General features: G+C 41.7%; 2 long non-coding RNA genes across 14 annotated transcripts in view; one reads left to right on the forward strand and one right to left on the reverse strand.

Annotated features, from left to right (window-relative positions):
- LOC147825750 (uncharacterized) overlaps window positions 1-16,165 on the forward strand; it is a 346,984-nt gene that overhangs the window by 326,607 nt on the left and 4,212 nt on the right. Inside the window, exon 4 of the long non-coding RNA XR_015440485.1 lies at window positions 14,141-14,223. This is a non-coding gene — a long non-coding RNA (uncharacterized LOC147825750). The remainder of the gene's footprint in view (window positions 1-14,140; window positions 14,224-16,165) is intronic.
- Window positions 1-16,165, reverse strand: part of LOC106008861 (uncharacterized) — a 274,246-nt gene that overhangs the window by 46,418 nt on the left and 211,663 nt on the right. For 9 of the 13 annotated variants that reach the window (XR_015440475.1, XR_015440483.1, XR_015440478.1 and 6 more), the window contains one exon: window positions 200-12,985. This is a non-coding gene — a long non-coding RNA (uncharacterized LOC106008861). The remainder of the gene's footprint in view (window positions 1-199; window positions 12,986-16,165) is intronic. The other 4 variants (XR_015440480.1, XR_015440477.1, XR_015440484.1 and 1 more) reach the window with 4 other exon arrangements.

The following is a 16,165-nucleotide window of genomic DNA, read 5'->3' on the forward strand; positions in this document are numbered from 1 at the left end:
GTTTTATATAAGGAATTAACTGCTCATTATCTCTATTAGAGGTAGTTTTTGAATCATCTAGGAGGATCCCAAAAGAAACAGGAAAAAAACCAAAAGAGGTCATATTGTAACTTGGGGAAAGGACTTCAGGTGTATCAAACAAGACAGCAGTAAGACTAGCCACACAATTTACTTAGAGGGAACAAAGCATTTTACTTACCTGGTTCAACAGGTTGGTTGTTGTTTTCCTTTCCCAAAAGAAACTTGTGGTTGTCCACTGTTTAACGGTTTATGAGATTTGTGGTCTCTTTGCTTTCTGGTGTCTTGGGTAGCTTGGGTTTCATCTTGGAGAGGTGAATATTAACAATTTCCTGTACCTTAATGACTGAAAGAGTGTTTAGAAGGGTTGTATGAGGGTCTTTTCATTTGGGCCATCCTCTTTTGAGATGGCTGTATGCACATGTAAGACCAGAAAGGCATATTTAGAGTCAGTACATATGTCAACACTCTTGCCCAAGGCAAGTTGAAGATCCCAAGTAAAGACAATATATTCTACCTTTTGGGTAGAAGTCCCAGAAGGGAAGATGTCTTCTTGCTTCAGTGACCTGGGTAAGGCTATGGAATAATCTGTCTTCTTAACTCCATCTTTTATGAAATGGTTGCCATCAGTGAAACATGTGCTAGCCATCCCTGTCAATGGTTGATCCTTCAGGTCAGGGCAGGTGCCATAATTTTGTGTAATGGTTTGTTTACATTCTTGTTCTACCTGTTGGTTAGTTGGGCAGGGGGGATGCTGGATTTACAATGGTTTGAAGACTGAAGAGAGATGTCTGGGTTTTTAATAAGGATGGCCTGATATTTAGTGAGCTTTTCTCTAGTCATCTACTAATGTCCCTTGAGTTCTGACCTGATGTTGGGTTAGAACAAAGAGCTTTTGTCCCGGGATTATTTTAGAAGCTTCCTGGACTAAGACTGTCATCGTGTCTAAGACCGTCATAGTGTCATTGCAACAGTTCAGTTTTCCTGGCCTGGACACTGAGTTAGCACTTCCAGGGATACCCCATGTTTTTCAGCTATGGAGAGAGAAAAGGGCTTAGTTAGGTCAGAGATTCTTAAAGCTGGGGACTGCATGAGAGCCCATTTAAAGGTGGCAAAGTCTTCTTGAGTGGCTGCTGTTCATTTCAAGGATTCAGTTTTTGGTCCTCAGGTTGTCTCATATAGGCGTCTGACTGTTACTCTAAAATGGAGTTTCTACTTATACAGCAGAAGCCCACCATTTCCAAGAAAGCTCTTGGCTACTATTTAGATTCTAGAGGACACAGATAGAGTTGCCTGTTCTCCTTGAGAACAGTTGTCTTTGTCCTGGTGTTAAAATGTATTCCAGATATGTCACATTTTGTTGAAAACTCTGGGCCTTATAACCCCTTTTTGTAGGATACCTTGTAACCCCCCCCTTTTTTTAATAAAATTGAGAGTCTTGATAGAGTTTTTATCAGATAACTCCTTAGTGGGGCTATAAATGAAGAGGTAATCTGAATACTGTAGTGGGCTTCTCCTTCTGAACTTTAAACCTCTCTGATCTTGAGCTAAAGCCTGTGCAAACAAGACGGATTATCTCTAAAACTCTGAGGCAAGATAGTCCAAATATACTGTTGGTGAAGTCTTGTTCAGGGATCTTCTCATTCAAAAGCAAACTAGTATTGGGAGTTAGCATCCCCAGGGATAAAAACAGAAGGCAAACTTGAGATCAAGAACAGAGAACCATTTAGTGTCTCCTGGGATCTGTGCTAAAAGGGTGTATGGGTCTGCTACTAATGAGAGAATAGGTGCCAGTGTCTCTTTGATGGCTCTGAGATCTTGCACGAGGTGATACTGTCCTAATGGCTTGACTACTAGTAAAATGGGTGATTTGCATGGAGACTGTCATAGCGCCAGCAACCCTGTAGCCAAAACTTTATCAATAATAGGCTTTAGCTCTTTTCCTTAAATCTGTCTTCTGTGAGGAAATAAATTAGGTCCTTCAGCTAAATGACTACTAGAATGTCCATCACAGCCCTCCCCAAGGTGCCATCATACTATGCTTAGGGTTTAGCTCAATGCAGAGAAATTGGGTTCCATGGGGTTAGGTTGGCTGGGTCCCTAACAACTAGGTCACAGATTCCCAGAGGTTTGAATGACAGAGTGGCTCTGAGCATAAAGAGTATATCTCTTCTAATTATTGGTATAGGGCACTCCAGTATCACCATAAAGGCATCTTGGAAAAGGAAATCTTCCAAATGGCAGTTTAGAGTGGGGTTAAAGAAAGCTGACAAGCTAATTCCTTCAAGGCCCAAACAACTTTGAAATGGGATGAAAGCTCACCCCAGTAAGAAATTAGAATCAAGTAAGATGCCCCAGTATCACAGTGGCTTGCCTGCTACATCTAGGGTCACCCAAGGCTCCTGAAGGTGATGAGGATATCTTTGTGCGGGGGCCATGCAAGCCTCTTCAGGAACCATCATTTGCTATTTGAGCACTTTTCCCTGGCGACTATGGTGATGGCTGATCTCATCCCTCTCTGGGAACAAGGGTAGTCTCTCCTCTAATACCAAGGATCTTTCGTATCCTGATAGGCCCAACAAGGGTTGGACAGCCATAGAGGGCATTCTTTTGTTCAGTGCCCCTGTACCTTGTGTTTAAAGCCCTCTGATTTGCTTTTATCAATCTTTGGATCACTTCAGTTTTCCTTAGGGCTGTGGGCTTTATACTCATTAAGGAGAGCATGGCTTAAGCCTGCTTTTTAAAAAAATTTAACTTTAGTTTCTTAGAATTACTGCAGACCAAATAAGCCAATTGGGCCAGCTGTGGGCCCTCTTGGAGTTTCTGGAGCCTTCTCTTAATATCTGGAACTGACTAATAAAATACTGTCCTAGATAATCTGATCTTCCTTGGACTCTGGATCTATTTACAGAGTGCTTTTTAACCAAAGTTGGAAAGCAGCTGGATTCTTATTGGAGCCTTCACTCATAAACCTGAGCTTATTTTACTGATGTGCAGCAAGCAACCAGGATGAACAGGACATCTCTCCAGGTCAGATCAAAAGCCATTGTGAGGGTACAGAAAACATCAGCAAACTTTTCCAAATCCTCAGAAAATCTACCCAATTTTTTTGTACCACTGAATATCCATCTGAGAAGGCATTTAAACAGGGAGACAGGGCCAGGGATTTAGCTCAGTGGTGCTGCCACCTGCCTCACAAGCACAGGGTCCCAAGTTCGATTCCCAGTACCAAAAAAAAAAGTTTGGAAACAGGGAGACAGATGGGATGGATGGCGTATCCCTCAAAATAGGTTTCCTACACCTCTTCCTGCCCACAAAACCCAACAGGCCTAGCCCTAGGTTCATCCCTGACCCATTTGAGGGGACACTACAGGGAACCTCCTGGTAGGGCACCTCAAGACTTTCAGCCCCAGGGCTGTGACCTGGTGGGGCTGAATTCCCTGTCCAGTTCCAGTTCAGAGTGTCCCCTGATAAAGCTAAACTCCTCGCAGACCAGAAGTATCTGGTCTTATGTGGGTGGCAGCACCACTTTTTTTTTTTTAACTTTATCTCCTTCTATGAACATAACCCATCTTCTGGACATGGAGTCCAGAGCTGGGGTGCTCTCCTGGCTGGGCATCTCAAGCCAATGATAAAGAGACTTGGGATGTCTGTCTAAAGAGAGATAATAGTCCCTCGCCCCTGAGAGACCCCAAAGACACTGACAATTTTTTACATTTCTGCTAGATCAAGCCACAAAATGATATGCATGGGGTGACAAAACTTTACAATGAAAAGCTAGGCACAGTGAAAATTCAGTCATCAAACACAGGTTACAATCCTATCACAACAAAAGCAAAACTGAGTATAATGGAGAGAGAAAACCAGCATTAGAGAAGGAATCCCAGGAGACAGCTATAAATCAGCTGTAAGACCCAGAAGAATTACAGTCTCCACTGCTGTTTTTCACAGCTGCCACTGTAGCCTCTGTTGGTGTGAACACTTAAAACACACAGGTTTTTCTTTTTGTTCCCCACACAAGGAACCATTAGGGTAGTGCTATACTTTTCAACTCTGTTTCCCCTCAGTTGACCAGCATCAAAAAGCCAAAGAATTTGAATTCTCTAATAAACAAAAGCATCAGAAACAAGAAGGGGACTGGAGTTTCCTCATGAGAGAGAAGAAAGGAAAGCAAGCCATAGGAGGGCACCCCACAAAGTTGGTGTTACCAAAGTAGTCACTCAAATCTACATGATCCAGGGCATGCTGCCTACTGTAATCCCTGAAGCAAACTGATAATATCAGGTGGACCCAGACCCATGGGAAACTTCAAGGAAGCCACTGAGAGGACTCTGTTCAGGTTAAAGCATCACAACCCCAGTTCCCCACTGCCCACAAGAGCCATGAACCTTGCCAGCTCCCTCAAGACATGGGAAATCATGGCTACTAGAAGGGAATCTCCATGCTACAAAGACCAACAGCAAAACACAACCCCAATTGATCAGAAGGAATGCTCTTGCCCCCGCAAAGGTCAAAGCCCTTCACTCCACAGTTTAGTCATCTTGTATCCCCGTGTTGACAATAAACACCATTGATCACTTATGAAAAGGAGAAGAAAATCTCCCCAGACAGGGAGTTACCTTCCTTTCTAGCTGGGATTCTGGCTGGGCTTCTGGCTGTTGATGTCTGGTGTTGTCTGTTGTCTCCAAGCTCGCTCAACAAATGATACCATGGAATGGATCCAACAGATAAATTCCAAGCTCTTGTGTACAAAGAATTGTAAAGCATACTCCTAAGAGTAACATACAAAACAGCTACACTTATTGACCATCATGGGAAGCTGTGCTTGGGGAAGTTCTGTGCCAACAAAAATGTGGCATGATGGTTCCACTGCCTGCCTCGCAAGCGCAAGGTCCCAAGTCCCAAGTTCAATCCCCGGCACCAAAAATAAAATTGTGGCACGAAAAGACAAGTGGTGTCAGGATGACCACAAAGGAAAAGGCACTGCACACAGATAAACCAGGCTTTCAGATTTAAAAAGATGTGTACCCCAGCCTGGAGGCTCTAAGACTCTGGGTAGGATTGACAGGGATGATTGACAGGGTGCTGAGTCATCTCAAGGGTTTCCTAGTGGTGCACTGGACTTTCCTAGAGTTCATTGTGATTAAATTCCATGTATGAGATGTGGTCCATATTTATGACTCTTTAATATGCTAGAGACGCTTGCAGTGAGTCTCTAGTCCCCACCCGCCCAGTGTGTGATGCAGGCCCGGGGAAAAAATATACTAAGAGACAGAACTAAGAAAGAGAAAGTGGGATGCCAGGACAACCAATGCCAGTATAACCGACAAAGGTGCTGGTCAGTCCCAGGCACTGACTGTTCTTGGCAATCAACTGGGGTAAAGGCGAGCTACATGCAGTTTCTATGTGAATGAATGTAAACAAGGCTCATAAAGGACAAGACAAAGCATTCTCCAATTAGGAACAGAATAGACAAAATATATGGTTGTAATTAGAACACTGCCCTTCTAGTCAGAAAGTTTTAGATGTGGGAACGGAATTTGGGTGCAAGTTACTCTGACCTTGGCAAGTAGGCTTCAGCCAGACTCACTTCTCAAAATAACCCAATTGAGAGGTTAACTCTTCACAGCCTGCTTAGGGCATAATCAGTATTAGAGTCCTCTGCATTAATAAGGTCAGAGTGGGGGAAAGCTTAAATTTGGCCATGGGATCTAATACATTTGTGCTCTGGCCTGGAGCTGTAGAGATTGCTAGGGTTTTTGCTATTTTATTTCTGTTTTTCTTAGAACAGTGGAAGGAGGAATGACCCTGGGATGTTGTCCAGATTCAGGTGGATGGAAGGGAATGGTCTCCTAGCCCCACTGTGCTATCTGTACTAGTTATGCTTTATTCCATGGAGGCTAGATATCATCACTGATACCTGGTTCCATGCCAAGGCCTAGAACCTCCAGAGCCTAGAAGACCTGGCCTCACTTACCTTTCTGCCTAGCTCTAAACCCAAAGTGTCACTTCTTACACACTGTGCTTGATTCTCTACAGCCCTTAACATGCCATGAAGCCTGCTCAGCTTGACTCTGTAGAAAAGAGAAATTTAGGTTAGCTTAAAGTTTTATATTGTGGTTTACACAGAATGGGGCAACACTGTTACTTATCTGCCCTTGGACAAGAGCAGTTAAGTCACTTAACCTTTAAGCCTCAGCTGTAGCGTCTATAGAGAGAGAGAAAAGTCATAGTAGCCACCTTGCCAGGTCACAGTGACAATGTGATAAGGGACAAAGCCTGGCTCATAGGGCATACTTGTTATCCCTAGCAATCACTATCCATCCTAATTCCATTGTCTGCAAAATAGGAATTCTAGCACCTGCTTTTGCCAACCACCCGTATGGCCATGCTAAGTTGTGTTGTCACTGTGTGACAGCCCTGCCTCGGTGGCATTAGCATCACAGTCTTCTTGTGCTTGTTACCCAGCCACTCATGTCAGCTTCATCAAACCTGTGCAGGGACCCTCGTCCTGCCTGAGGGATGAGGGTAGTGGGCCGGAACGTGAGAGTTACTTGGCCAAGAGGACCAAGATAACGAGGGCTAGAACATAGCTTAAAGCTAGGCTTGCCCAACTCTAACGCTCATATTCTTAATCACTCTTTTGTAGCATCACATTGCTACTAATAAAAAATCAGTTTTGCTACGTATTACATGAAAAAACAGGTCAATTATACTAAATGTACTAAGTGTATTTTAAATTGAGGGTATCTAACAATTCTGTGCAGGGTTTTCATTTTTGTTTTGATTTAATACAGCATAAATGTGTATATACAAGGGGTGATCAAAATATACGGTGAATGTTTAGATTTTTTTTTTTTTTTAAACTTTATTAGAAAGAAAAGACACATTTCTACTAATCCCTCTCGCAATCCCTCACCCCTAGATTTGAACACAGTTATCCCATCATTCTTGCCACTTTCTGAAGCAGTTCTAGAAGTCCTCTTTTGTCAGTGTCTTTATGAGGTTTGATCAAAAATGTAGTGAATGCTGTTGCCAAGTGCCAGCCAGTGGAAAGACAGGCTCGTAACAATATTTCAGTGTGTCCTCATTCACCAGATCTGGCCCCATGCGATTTCTGACTCTTCTTCAGAGTCAAAATAATCATGAAAGGTAGGTGTTTTGAATTGACTTTGGACATCCAGAAAGCCACAAGAGCTCAACTAAGGAAACTCCTGAAAGAGGACCTCTGGAACTTCTTCAGAAAGTGGCAAGAACAACAGGATAAGTGCATTCAAAGTATTTTGAGGGGGGTTAATTGCTATGTGTCTTTTACTGTAATTGTTTTAAAAAGCTTAAATGCATTATATTTTTCAATCATACCTCAATATGACCAGGAAGGGATCTGGGCAGGGTGGAATCACTCCAGATTGCAGAAAACCTTGGTCATTCAGACATTCTGTGGGGCATGATTACTTGCTATAGTCCAGAGTCCAGGGAGGCTATGCCTCTGTGCAACCTAAGAGGAGGGTTTGGTACTAAAACACCTGCTGGACTTCATCATCCTGCCCTTCTCAGGTAGATACCACGATTGACTTTAGACCTTTCTTTTCCTTCTTCCCTTTAGGTTGTTGGAGTGAATTTTTGATCATTCTAAATTGCATTCAGAACCTGTCAGTCATTCCAGAATCATATTTAAACACCCTATTGATGTGATTTTTATTTTAAAAATTGGAATAGAGGGAATAACGTATCCTTGCATTAACAGGAAAGAACATTAGTAATTTTATCTACATGTTATAGCTGGGTCCCAGATTCAGTGAACTCTGAATGACACGGAAAATGTAATAAGCATTACACATGGTTCTAGTTGTAGTGGATGGAAAAACATAAACAAAATAAGGATTGTTATTAAACTTTTCTGAGACTGTTACCTTAAAAATGGCTTATATCTAAAAAAAAAAAACCTGCCAATTGAAATAGGGAATGAACACAGCTTCTAAATTTGAAATTATCAAATTTTAAATCCAATTTTGAAAAAACAAATCCAGATGCTTTAAAATTTATGGGATTAATCTTCTGTCTTACCTCCAATAACAAGTAAATTGAATCTGCAAAATTATGCTCACTATATGATTTTCAACTGTGTAATTATCGTTTAAAGATACATGTGTTCAATTTCTTCTGTTTCCCTTTGAAACTCAAATCCATTTCAAATCTTTTGTTAATATGCAATTTAGTACTTAGAGAATGGTTTCTTAGTGTTGGTAATTAAGTGTTATATTTACACAAAAGAAATAATGAAATACAATCTCATCCAAAAAGAACATTCTAAAACGTTCTGCTGAGCATGAAAACATGACCTTGCCCTATCAACATTTCTTTTGGCAAGACCTACAAAAACTCCTTGAACTATTTTGTAAGAAATAAAAAAGAAAGTTTGGTTCCTCTGAACAATCTGTCCCTTCTAGAAAATACTGAAGCAGCACAATAGTCAACGTGAAGGTAAATCTGTGGTCCCACAGGCTTATTACAGGGCATGTGACAGTAGGTCTTGCCAATAGGACATGAGGTTTCTGCCTAGGCAGCAAATATCTGCAGGGTGAGGTGTTTCCTGCACACTTAATGTAGTTATAGATGTGACTTTTATCTAAGTGAAAGATAAACATTAATCAACAAAAATGGATGGGGTTCCTTGCAATCACATGCCAGGCACTATGTCCAGAGCTGCGGGGATACAAATCTTGAGTAGATGGAGCCCACCCTCAAGAATGCTCAGTTTGTTCAAGGAAATAAGATGAATTAGAATTGTAATAAGCAAAGGAAAGAGGGTAAGCAATTCCAGTGGTAAGCAATGGGGTGACAGGAGAGGGAGGGTATAAAGGGAGAGGGGAAAGGTAAAGCATGTTTAGGAAGGAGGGAGTAATGTAGTATTTGTTATGCAGAGCACAGTGCTAAATGTTTTGCTTGCAATATGTCCCATAGAATAAGCAACTCATCCCAGTTTGCATGGAGCTTTCCGGCTTTAGCACTGAAAGTCCTACATTCCAGGATGTGTCTCAGTCGTGGACAAACTGGGATGGTTGTTCACCCCACATGCATTCCTTACAAATGATTTGAAAGCGCTCATTTTATAGATTAGGAGAGGGACAGTCAGTGCCACAAGGGGACTTGACCTGAGGCTGCGTGGCTACTCATGCATTGAGAGCTGAGATGTGAAATGAAGCGCTCTGACCTACTAGTGCAAGAGATGAATTTTTACATTGAAACAGAGTTTGTATGCCACCGTCCCAAGTGACAACATCATCTAAAAAGGGGGCGGGCACAAAATTATGGTGCAATAAAATGGATACTGGGGGCCACTGAAGATTCCTGAGTAGCAGGACACGGTGGAAGATTTCCTGGTTGACTTGATGATGATGACGCCAATACAGAATTCACCCCTCTCTGGAAATCTGCAGCCTCACCCCTTAAAGGCTACTCTTCTACACCATAAGCAAATGAAGGAAAGCATTTTGAAGATCAAAAAAAGAGCCTCCTATCCCCAATCAATTTCTAGTTCTTATTAGTACTTTCCCCATATTTCTCTCCATAGCAATATTTGAAAGATTGTAATCACATTTACTTAAGTACAGTTCTTACGTAGTCCTGTCATGATTTAGAAAAAATATATAAATTAGAAATATAAAATATATAAAATATAAAAAATATAAATTTAGAAATTTTATATTTCTAAAGCAACAAAAGGTAGAAGAGTCACTGTTCTCAACTTCTCTTTGAGAAACAAGAGCCGAAGTGCACATAACTTGTCATGTGTCATGATTTAGACTGTGCACATGCGTGCATCTTGTGATTTTACCAGTGTGCTGTTTGTCTGCTCACTCTTGTTCATCATCTTTCACTTTGAACTGTTTGTTACATGCCTCATTTGGGGGGAGGTGATGGGAATCTACCCCTCCTTTCCATTGAGCAGTGCACCACTGGAGATCAGTGTAATCCTGTAGTCTGACAGGAGACATCCAGGCAGAGCAGTCTGTTCAGGGAGAAGATGGTCATTTCCATGAAGAGCCTCTCCCTATCTGATTCAAGGGGATACATTATGCAGAAAGTGAATCAGGGAGTCTCTGAGCTGGGAACATTCATTTAATTGCATCCCATAATGTTCTAGCAAAGTCACTGGGCCCATACATTCCCAAACACCTGCTTGTTCAAAATAGAAATCATTTGCGTTGCAGAAACCAACCATCCTTCTCCTTCAAGTCCCATCCGGTTGGTCAGAACTTCCTTCTGGGAGTTTATTTGATGACAAATTATATTAAGAAATTAAACAGAAACTCTATTTGTAATGTTGACAGTATTCTCCACCCACATGAAACATTTAATGAAAATCAGGAGCCAGAGAGCTAAATTTGCACATAAAGAACCTGTGTAAGATGAATGTTTTCTAAATGTAAATTTCTTTTCTAAAGACCTTAGTAAACACCCCAGTGCTGTTCTTTGTTTTGCTTTACTGACAGGCAAACATTTAGTAATCCTGCCTTCTTTGAGCCCACCTGTAATACTGTACCTCATGATACCTACAGGTATTTAAGGAGTCCAAGGACATTCTGAATATGGAAGCAAAATGCTGAAAGCAGCCTCACAGGTTGATACCATCTGCTATGGAGTCAAATATGAATAGCCGGAAGAACACTTACACTTCAATGGATGAGTAGACCTGGTCAAGTTTCAGAATTCTTTCTCCTAAGCAGTAGTATAGGTAGCTGAGGGAATTTGTGAAAATTGGGACAGCTCAGGATCTTACTTGAGATTAAATCAGTTGGACCATCCATATAGGTAAACAAAGGCATTCTAGTTCAGGAAATTCTACCCTAGGTGGGCATCAAAATGAGCTCTTCAATGCCCTGTGTCTCTCCAGAGCAGACCATCAAAATCAACCTTTGGTGGGAGAAGCCAGGCAGCTGTATCATCTGGATACAGTTCCTTTTCAGTGCCTACAGATTCCTATTGAGATATCAATATCAGAAATGGAGAATTTAATTAGAATAACTTTTCTTCTTTCTTTCTCTTCGTGTGTGTGTGTGTGTGGTACTGGACACTGCACTTTTCCTTTGCTTTGCACTGAGCCCTTTTTTATTTTGGGCTAAGGGGTCTCACTAAACTGCCCAGGCTAGCTTCAAATTTTCAGTCCTCCTGACTCAGCCTCCTGAGTAGCTGGGATTACATATATATATATACATATATATTATATATATACATATATATTATATATATACATATATATTACATATGTATGCCATCACACCAAGTTTAAAGTAATTTTTAACCTATTATTGAAGGATGCAGGAAAAAGTTACTACCTCTAACACTAGAGCAAAACAAAAAGAAAGTAGGGCTTATAAATGTCAGACCCCCACCCAGGCAGAAGAGAAAAACTTCCCAGGCAATGCAGTTACACATTCTGCAAGGGGCAAAGGATAACAGGAAGCTAAGGCCTGGGTTCAAGATAAGCAGCCTGCCCCATGCAGCAACATCTGTGGGTCCAGATACCCCTGGAGACCACCAGACTTCCTCCACTTCAGGACAGAGTTTTCCACTCCTCCTGGCACTACCCCTTCCCTACCCAAACTCCCCTATAAAGTTTCCCCTCACCCAAGCCCCCAGAGTCAATGGCTTCGTTGCCCTTGACTAGCCTGCACCCAGGCTGAAAATAAAACCTCACTTGTTGCTTCATTCTTGCCTGCTCTGGTGGTCTTGGTCATGCCTCGGTTTACCCTACCAGTAAACTTAAGCTGGGAAGAGGGCCCTGCAGACTTGAGGTCCAATCTTCTAGGGAAGTGCCACCTGCTCTTGCTAGTTTTGCGATCAGAGGAGGAACTGCACAGGGCTGTAGAGGTCCAGGCTCTAGAGGAGGAGACACACACGGGATAGCTTTTGTATTTCAGATACAGCTGATTCTGGGATTGTAACAAAACCAAGAACTAGAACCAGCTGCTACTATCGGATCCCTAAGGTGAAAAGCCACTGCCAGCCTAACAGTGACAGGAGCAGAAAGAAAATAGAATGAAACAAGGACTCTTTTTCACATCTTTTATGTCTTTTCTAGCGCCCACTATTGGCAGAGCTGGTTTAGAAGGGATGTTGTTGACAGAATCCCAGGGCTAACTGTTCAAAGCCAAACAGAGGGGGAGATTTGAAGTATACACACAACTGCAATAACCAGCTCTGCCCCGTACAACATGGTTCTGTTGGGTAGGCAGGACTGAAATCAGTGGCCATGAAAAGCTACAATCCAGGACACTTAGGCATTTGGCTTTCTTTTGTTTTGTCCCCAACCCAGTTAGTTCAGTCTTCTCATTGTCTGCGGGCTTCTTTGGTCTCTGTGTTTGCTTTGTCCCTACCCTCTGCTGAGTCTCATGGGGTTATGGTGTTAGCTGTAGAGTATACCACTTAAGAAATTCCCAACCAGTTAGATAAGAAGAGAAAAAAGGATAGTCCTTTCTGTCCCGAGGATTTCCCACATACGATGAAACACTGGGACTCTACATTCAAACCATTACAGTAAATCTCCACAGACTTACTGAGCACCTACCAGAATCCAGGCAGATTTCCAGGCACTAGAGAGACAGCAGTGAACACAGAAAAGTAACCTTCTACAAGAGCATAATACCCAAAATGGCAATTAACTATTACTATGGGACACATTACCTCAAAATTTAGCATAGCACCTATAAACCACAAAGATTTATGACTTCATACTGCTGGGAGCAGGAAGTCCAGGAGCAGTGCAGGCCGGCGTTCCTTCCTTACAGTCCTTCTTGAGGCTGTGGGCACGTTACCACCCAGGATTGCAGTCTCATCTGAAGGTCTGTTGGGGCCTGGAGGTCTGCTTCCTAGTTAATCCAGCTGGCATTGTCACAAAGCTTTGTTCATCACCATGTGGTCCTCTCCAGAGAACTGCTTACAGTTTGGCAATTGGCTTTCCACCCTGAATGAATGATCCAAGAGAAAGAAAGAGCAGTCAAGATGGCGGCCACAGTGTGGTTCAGAACCTCCTGTTGGAAATGACATACCATCACTTCTGTCCTAGCCTATGGGTCGTATCACTGACAGCATGTGGAAGAGGGCTACCTGAGGGTCTGGATAGAGAATGAAGGAGCATCAAGCTTTTCTGGCCACTACTGCGGAGGAAACAAACAGGGTGAAGTGATGGGAACAGCAGAGGTTTGGGTAAAGATTTCTCCTGAAACACATGGCCAGGGAAGACTTTGCAGGTACAGACAAAGCTGAAGAAAGTAAGACAGTAGCTTTGTGACCTGCTTTCTAAAGGATTCCACGTACAGATTGCCTTTTCCAGCAGAGTCCCTCAGCTCCGGCCACATCCATCAGCCTAAGGAGCCCTATTGCGCTCTCTCAGGGGCCCTGCACCCCTCAGTGCACCTCTCATCGCTGTCTTTTTTCTCCCTTTTCCACTAGAGGGGGAGTTCTTCAGTAGCACAGCTATTATTGCTTATCTCTGTATCCCCATCAAAAGCATTAGTAACTAATGAAGTAATGAATAAATGAAGTTACTCATTTGCTCTCTCTACAGTCTTTCTAAAGAACGTAGCTTGAACTGCTGTTAAACATTACATTTTAAAAAAGAAGTAAGCATCAATTATCTTTTTCTCATTTACAGAGCTCATTCAAACGCATAAATCTACCTCTTTCTGTGTCAATTGCCTACAAACACTGTTGGTTTATGAAGCACCATATGGAACAAAAATATGTGGCAACTTATTGAATGGGAACATTTTGTGAGAAAAATATTTTTGTTCCCATGCAACAATGTTTCCATTAAATTGTTTCTAAATATGTTTAAAAAAAATTTTCAGGACGGCAATAGAATACCCTAAGGAATCTAGGAAGCATGCAAAACAGCAATATTATTTTGATAATAAAAAACAGATATGAATGATATTTCTTCATACCCTCCTTTTGTGCAATTGTTTTCTTTCTAAATTTACATCCCATGTTCTGATTTAGCCACAGCTCTGTATTAGAGGCAGCCATTCATACAGAAGGACAGTCACTCACTGTCTCCCATTTATCTGGGAAATACACCACCAAAGACCCTCACCATCCCTCTTTCATTTGACTCCAGAGGTCCCATTTGGTACCCAGTTTATTACTGCTTCCAAGGTCATTCCTGAGAACTCAAGATCCACAAGCTCTGGAAATTATAAGGTGAGTAAAAATTATTCACTACATATTTTGTGAAATGTAGGCTCTGGTTCAGGAGGTATAGGCTGGGGCTAAGATTCACTGATTCAGACAAAATCCTGGGTAATTTGTAGAGAGTGGTCCTCATGTCACATGTTGTATACCAAGGTTCAAAGCATCCAGACTGCCTACCTGCCTATATCCACAGGCTGCTTTGATATCTGTTTTCTTTTTAATTAGCCTAACAAGGAGCCCTCCAATAATCAAGAAAAAAGCTTATCCTATTAATTTTAAACTGGTTCAACCATTGATTCTTCCACAAGATAATGTGAACTTCACGTCTCTGATCGTGAAATCTGATCAGTTTGGAAAACATGTTCAGCTATGTGTTTTCATTTGCACCATTACTGGTGCCAAGGAATCTACAATGTAGATTCCAAACCAAACTAAATCCTTGCCTCTTACCTTCACAAAGAATGTTCTGTGCTTGCAGGATTTCCAAGGAAATCCTGGGAAGGAATCCAAGGAAGTGAAAAAAGAGAAATGTATAGTCATTTAAAATAGAATTAAAAAGTTACATTGATCACCCCACACAAAATTATAGGTAGATACCTTCCTTCTGCACTAGCTACATATGAAAAATGAGAGTTTTAACTATGATTTTTATTTTAAAATTTTTGGATACAACCCTGATCTAATTTTAAAGTAGCACAGAGTCAGTGCAGGGTTAATCACTGAGTCTTTGCCTGCGTCTATTCTAATTGTTTTACCAAGATAAGTCAGTATAGCATTGTATCAGCTGGGAGTTCTTGGTTTTCTTCCCCTTTTTTTGAATTAGCACAGTATAAATATGCATCAAAGTAAATAGAAGGTGAGTTGTTTCAGCCCCAACTCCACTTGTCTTGCAGCTCTCAAAGTTCTCACCTTTCACAGATCACAATTCTTGAGTGAATATATAGATGCTTTAAGCTCCCTATACCCTAGTAATCACAGAGTACCACATTACTTCAGTGTGTGCTACATTGCTTGCTGCCTCATTGGGATACTGAGACTCATTTTCTGACTTCTACATAACCAAAAAGGAAATCACAATGGAAACCCAACAGATTCTTTTCTTTCAGTGTTATTATTCCTGTTTTCCTTTTCTACTCACTTTTGGTTATTTTTAGTATTTTTCTTTTTTGTTTTTGGATAGTGTAACCTAGATTTCCAAACACATCAGCACCCCCCTGATCCACAGGAGGTCCTTAATAGATTGACTAATTAGGTACATGAATGAAGACGGCTTCTGTACACATCTTTGACCCAGCCACCTGGAAGCCGGAAGTGGCCACACAATGACAAGTAGCACATACTTGTGAACAGTATCTGTGTACAAAGCTTTCATGAATGCTGGCTCAAATCATCTCCATGGTGACTTTGCCAGGTTGCCAGGGAATAAACCCATTTCACTAACGAGGCTGTTGTGCTTCAGAGATTAAGTGAGTCAAGGCCACATGGGAAGTAAATGGCAGAACTGTGGTTTGTACTTGAGCGCTGTGACTCAAACTCCCATGCTTTTCACACTGTACCACTTTGCCTCAAGTCAAGGTAGGTAGCAGAGTTTTAATTCTCGAATTAATGGGACAGGTCTAAATACATTTCTATATACCACAATTCTGAATCTTAGACTCTTCTTGGTCCAAACATGCAGATTTTAAAATTGGAAAACATACTATCAGGATCTAATCTTGGAACAGAGTACACTACAGTGAAGGTTTCTGGGGACACTAGAAGAGGTACAGAGGAAGGTGAATATGAAAAGCTCCTAACTGCCACTCTTCCCAAGTTACCTCTACCTCTTTTCTATTTTATATGTTGGGAGTCTTAAAAATATACCCAGTCTTGGGCCGAGGATTTAGCTCAGTGGTTCCACTGCCTGCCTTGCAAGCATAAGGTCCTGAGTTCCATCTCTGGTACCAGAAAA

Source organism: Heterocephalus glaber, unplaced genomic scaffold, assembly GCF_053883595.1.
Source record: "Heterocephalus glaber isolate CG9 unplaced genomic scaffold, H.glaber_assembly_v1.0 deba00001497, whole genome shotgun sequence".
Taxonomy (NCBI): Eukaryota; Metazoa; Chordata; class Mammalia; order Rodentia; family Bathyergidae; genus Heterocephalus; species Heterocephalus glaber.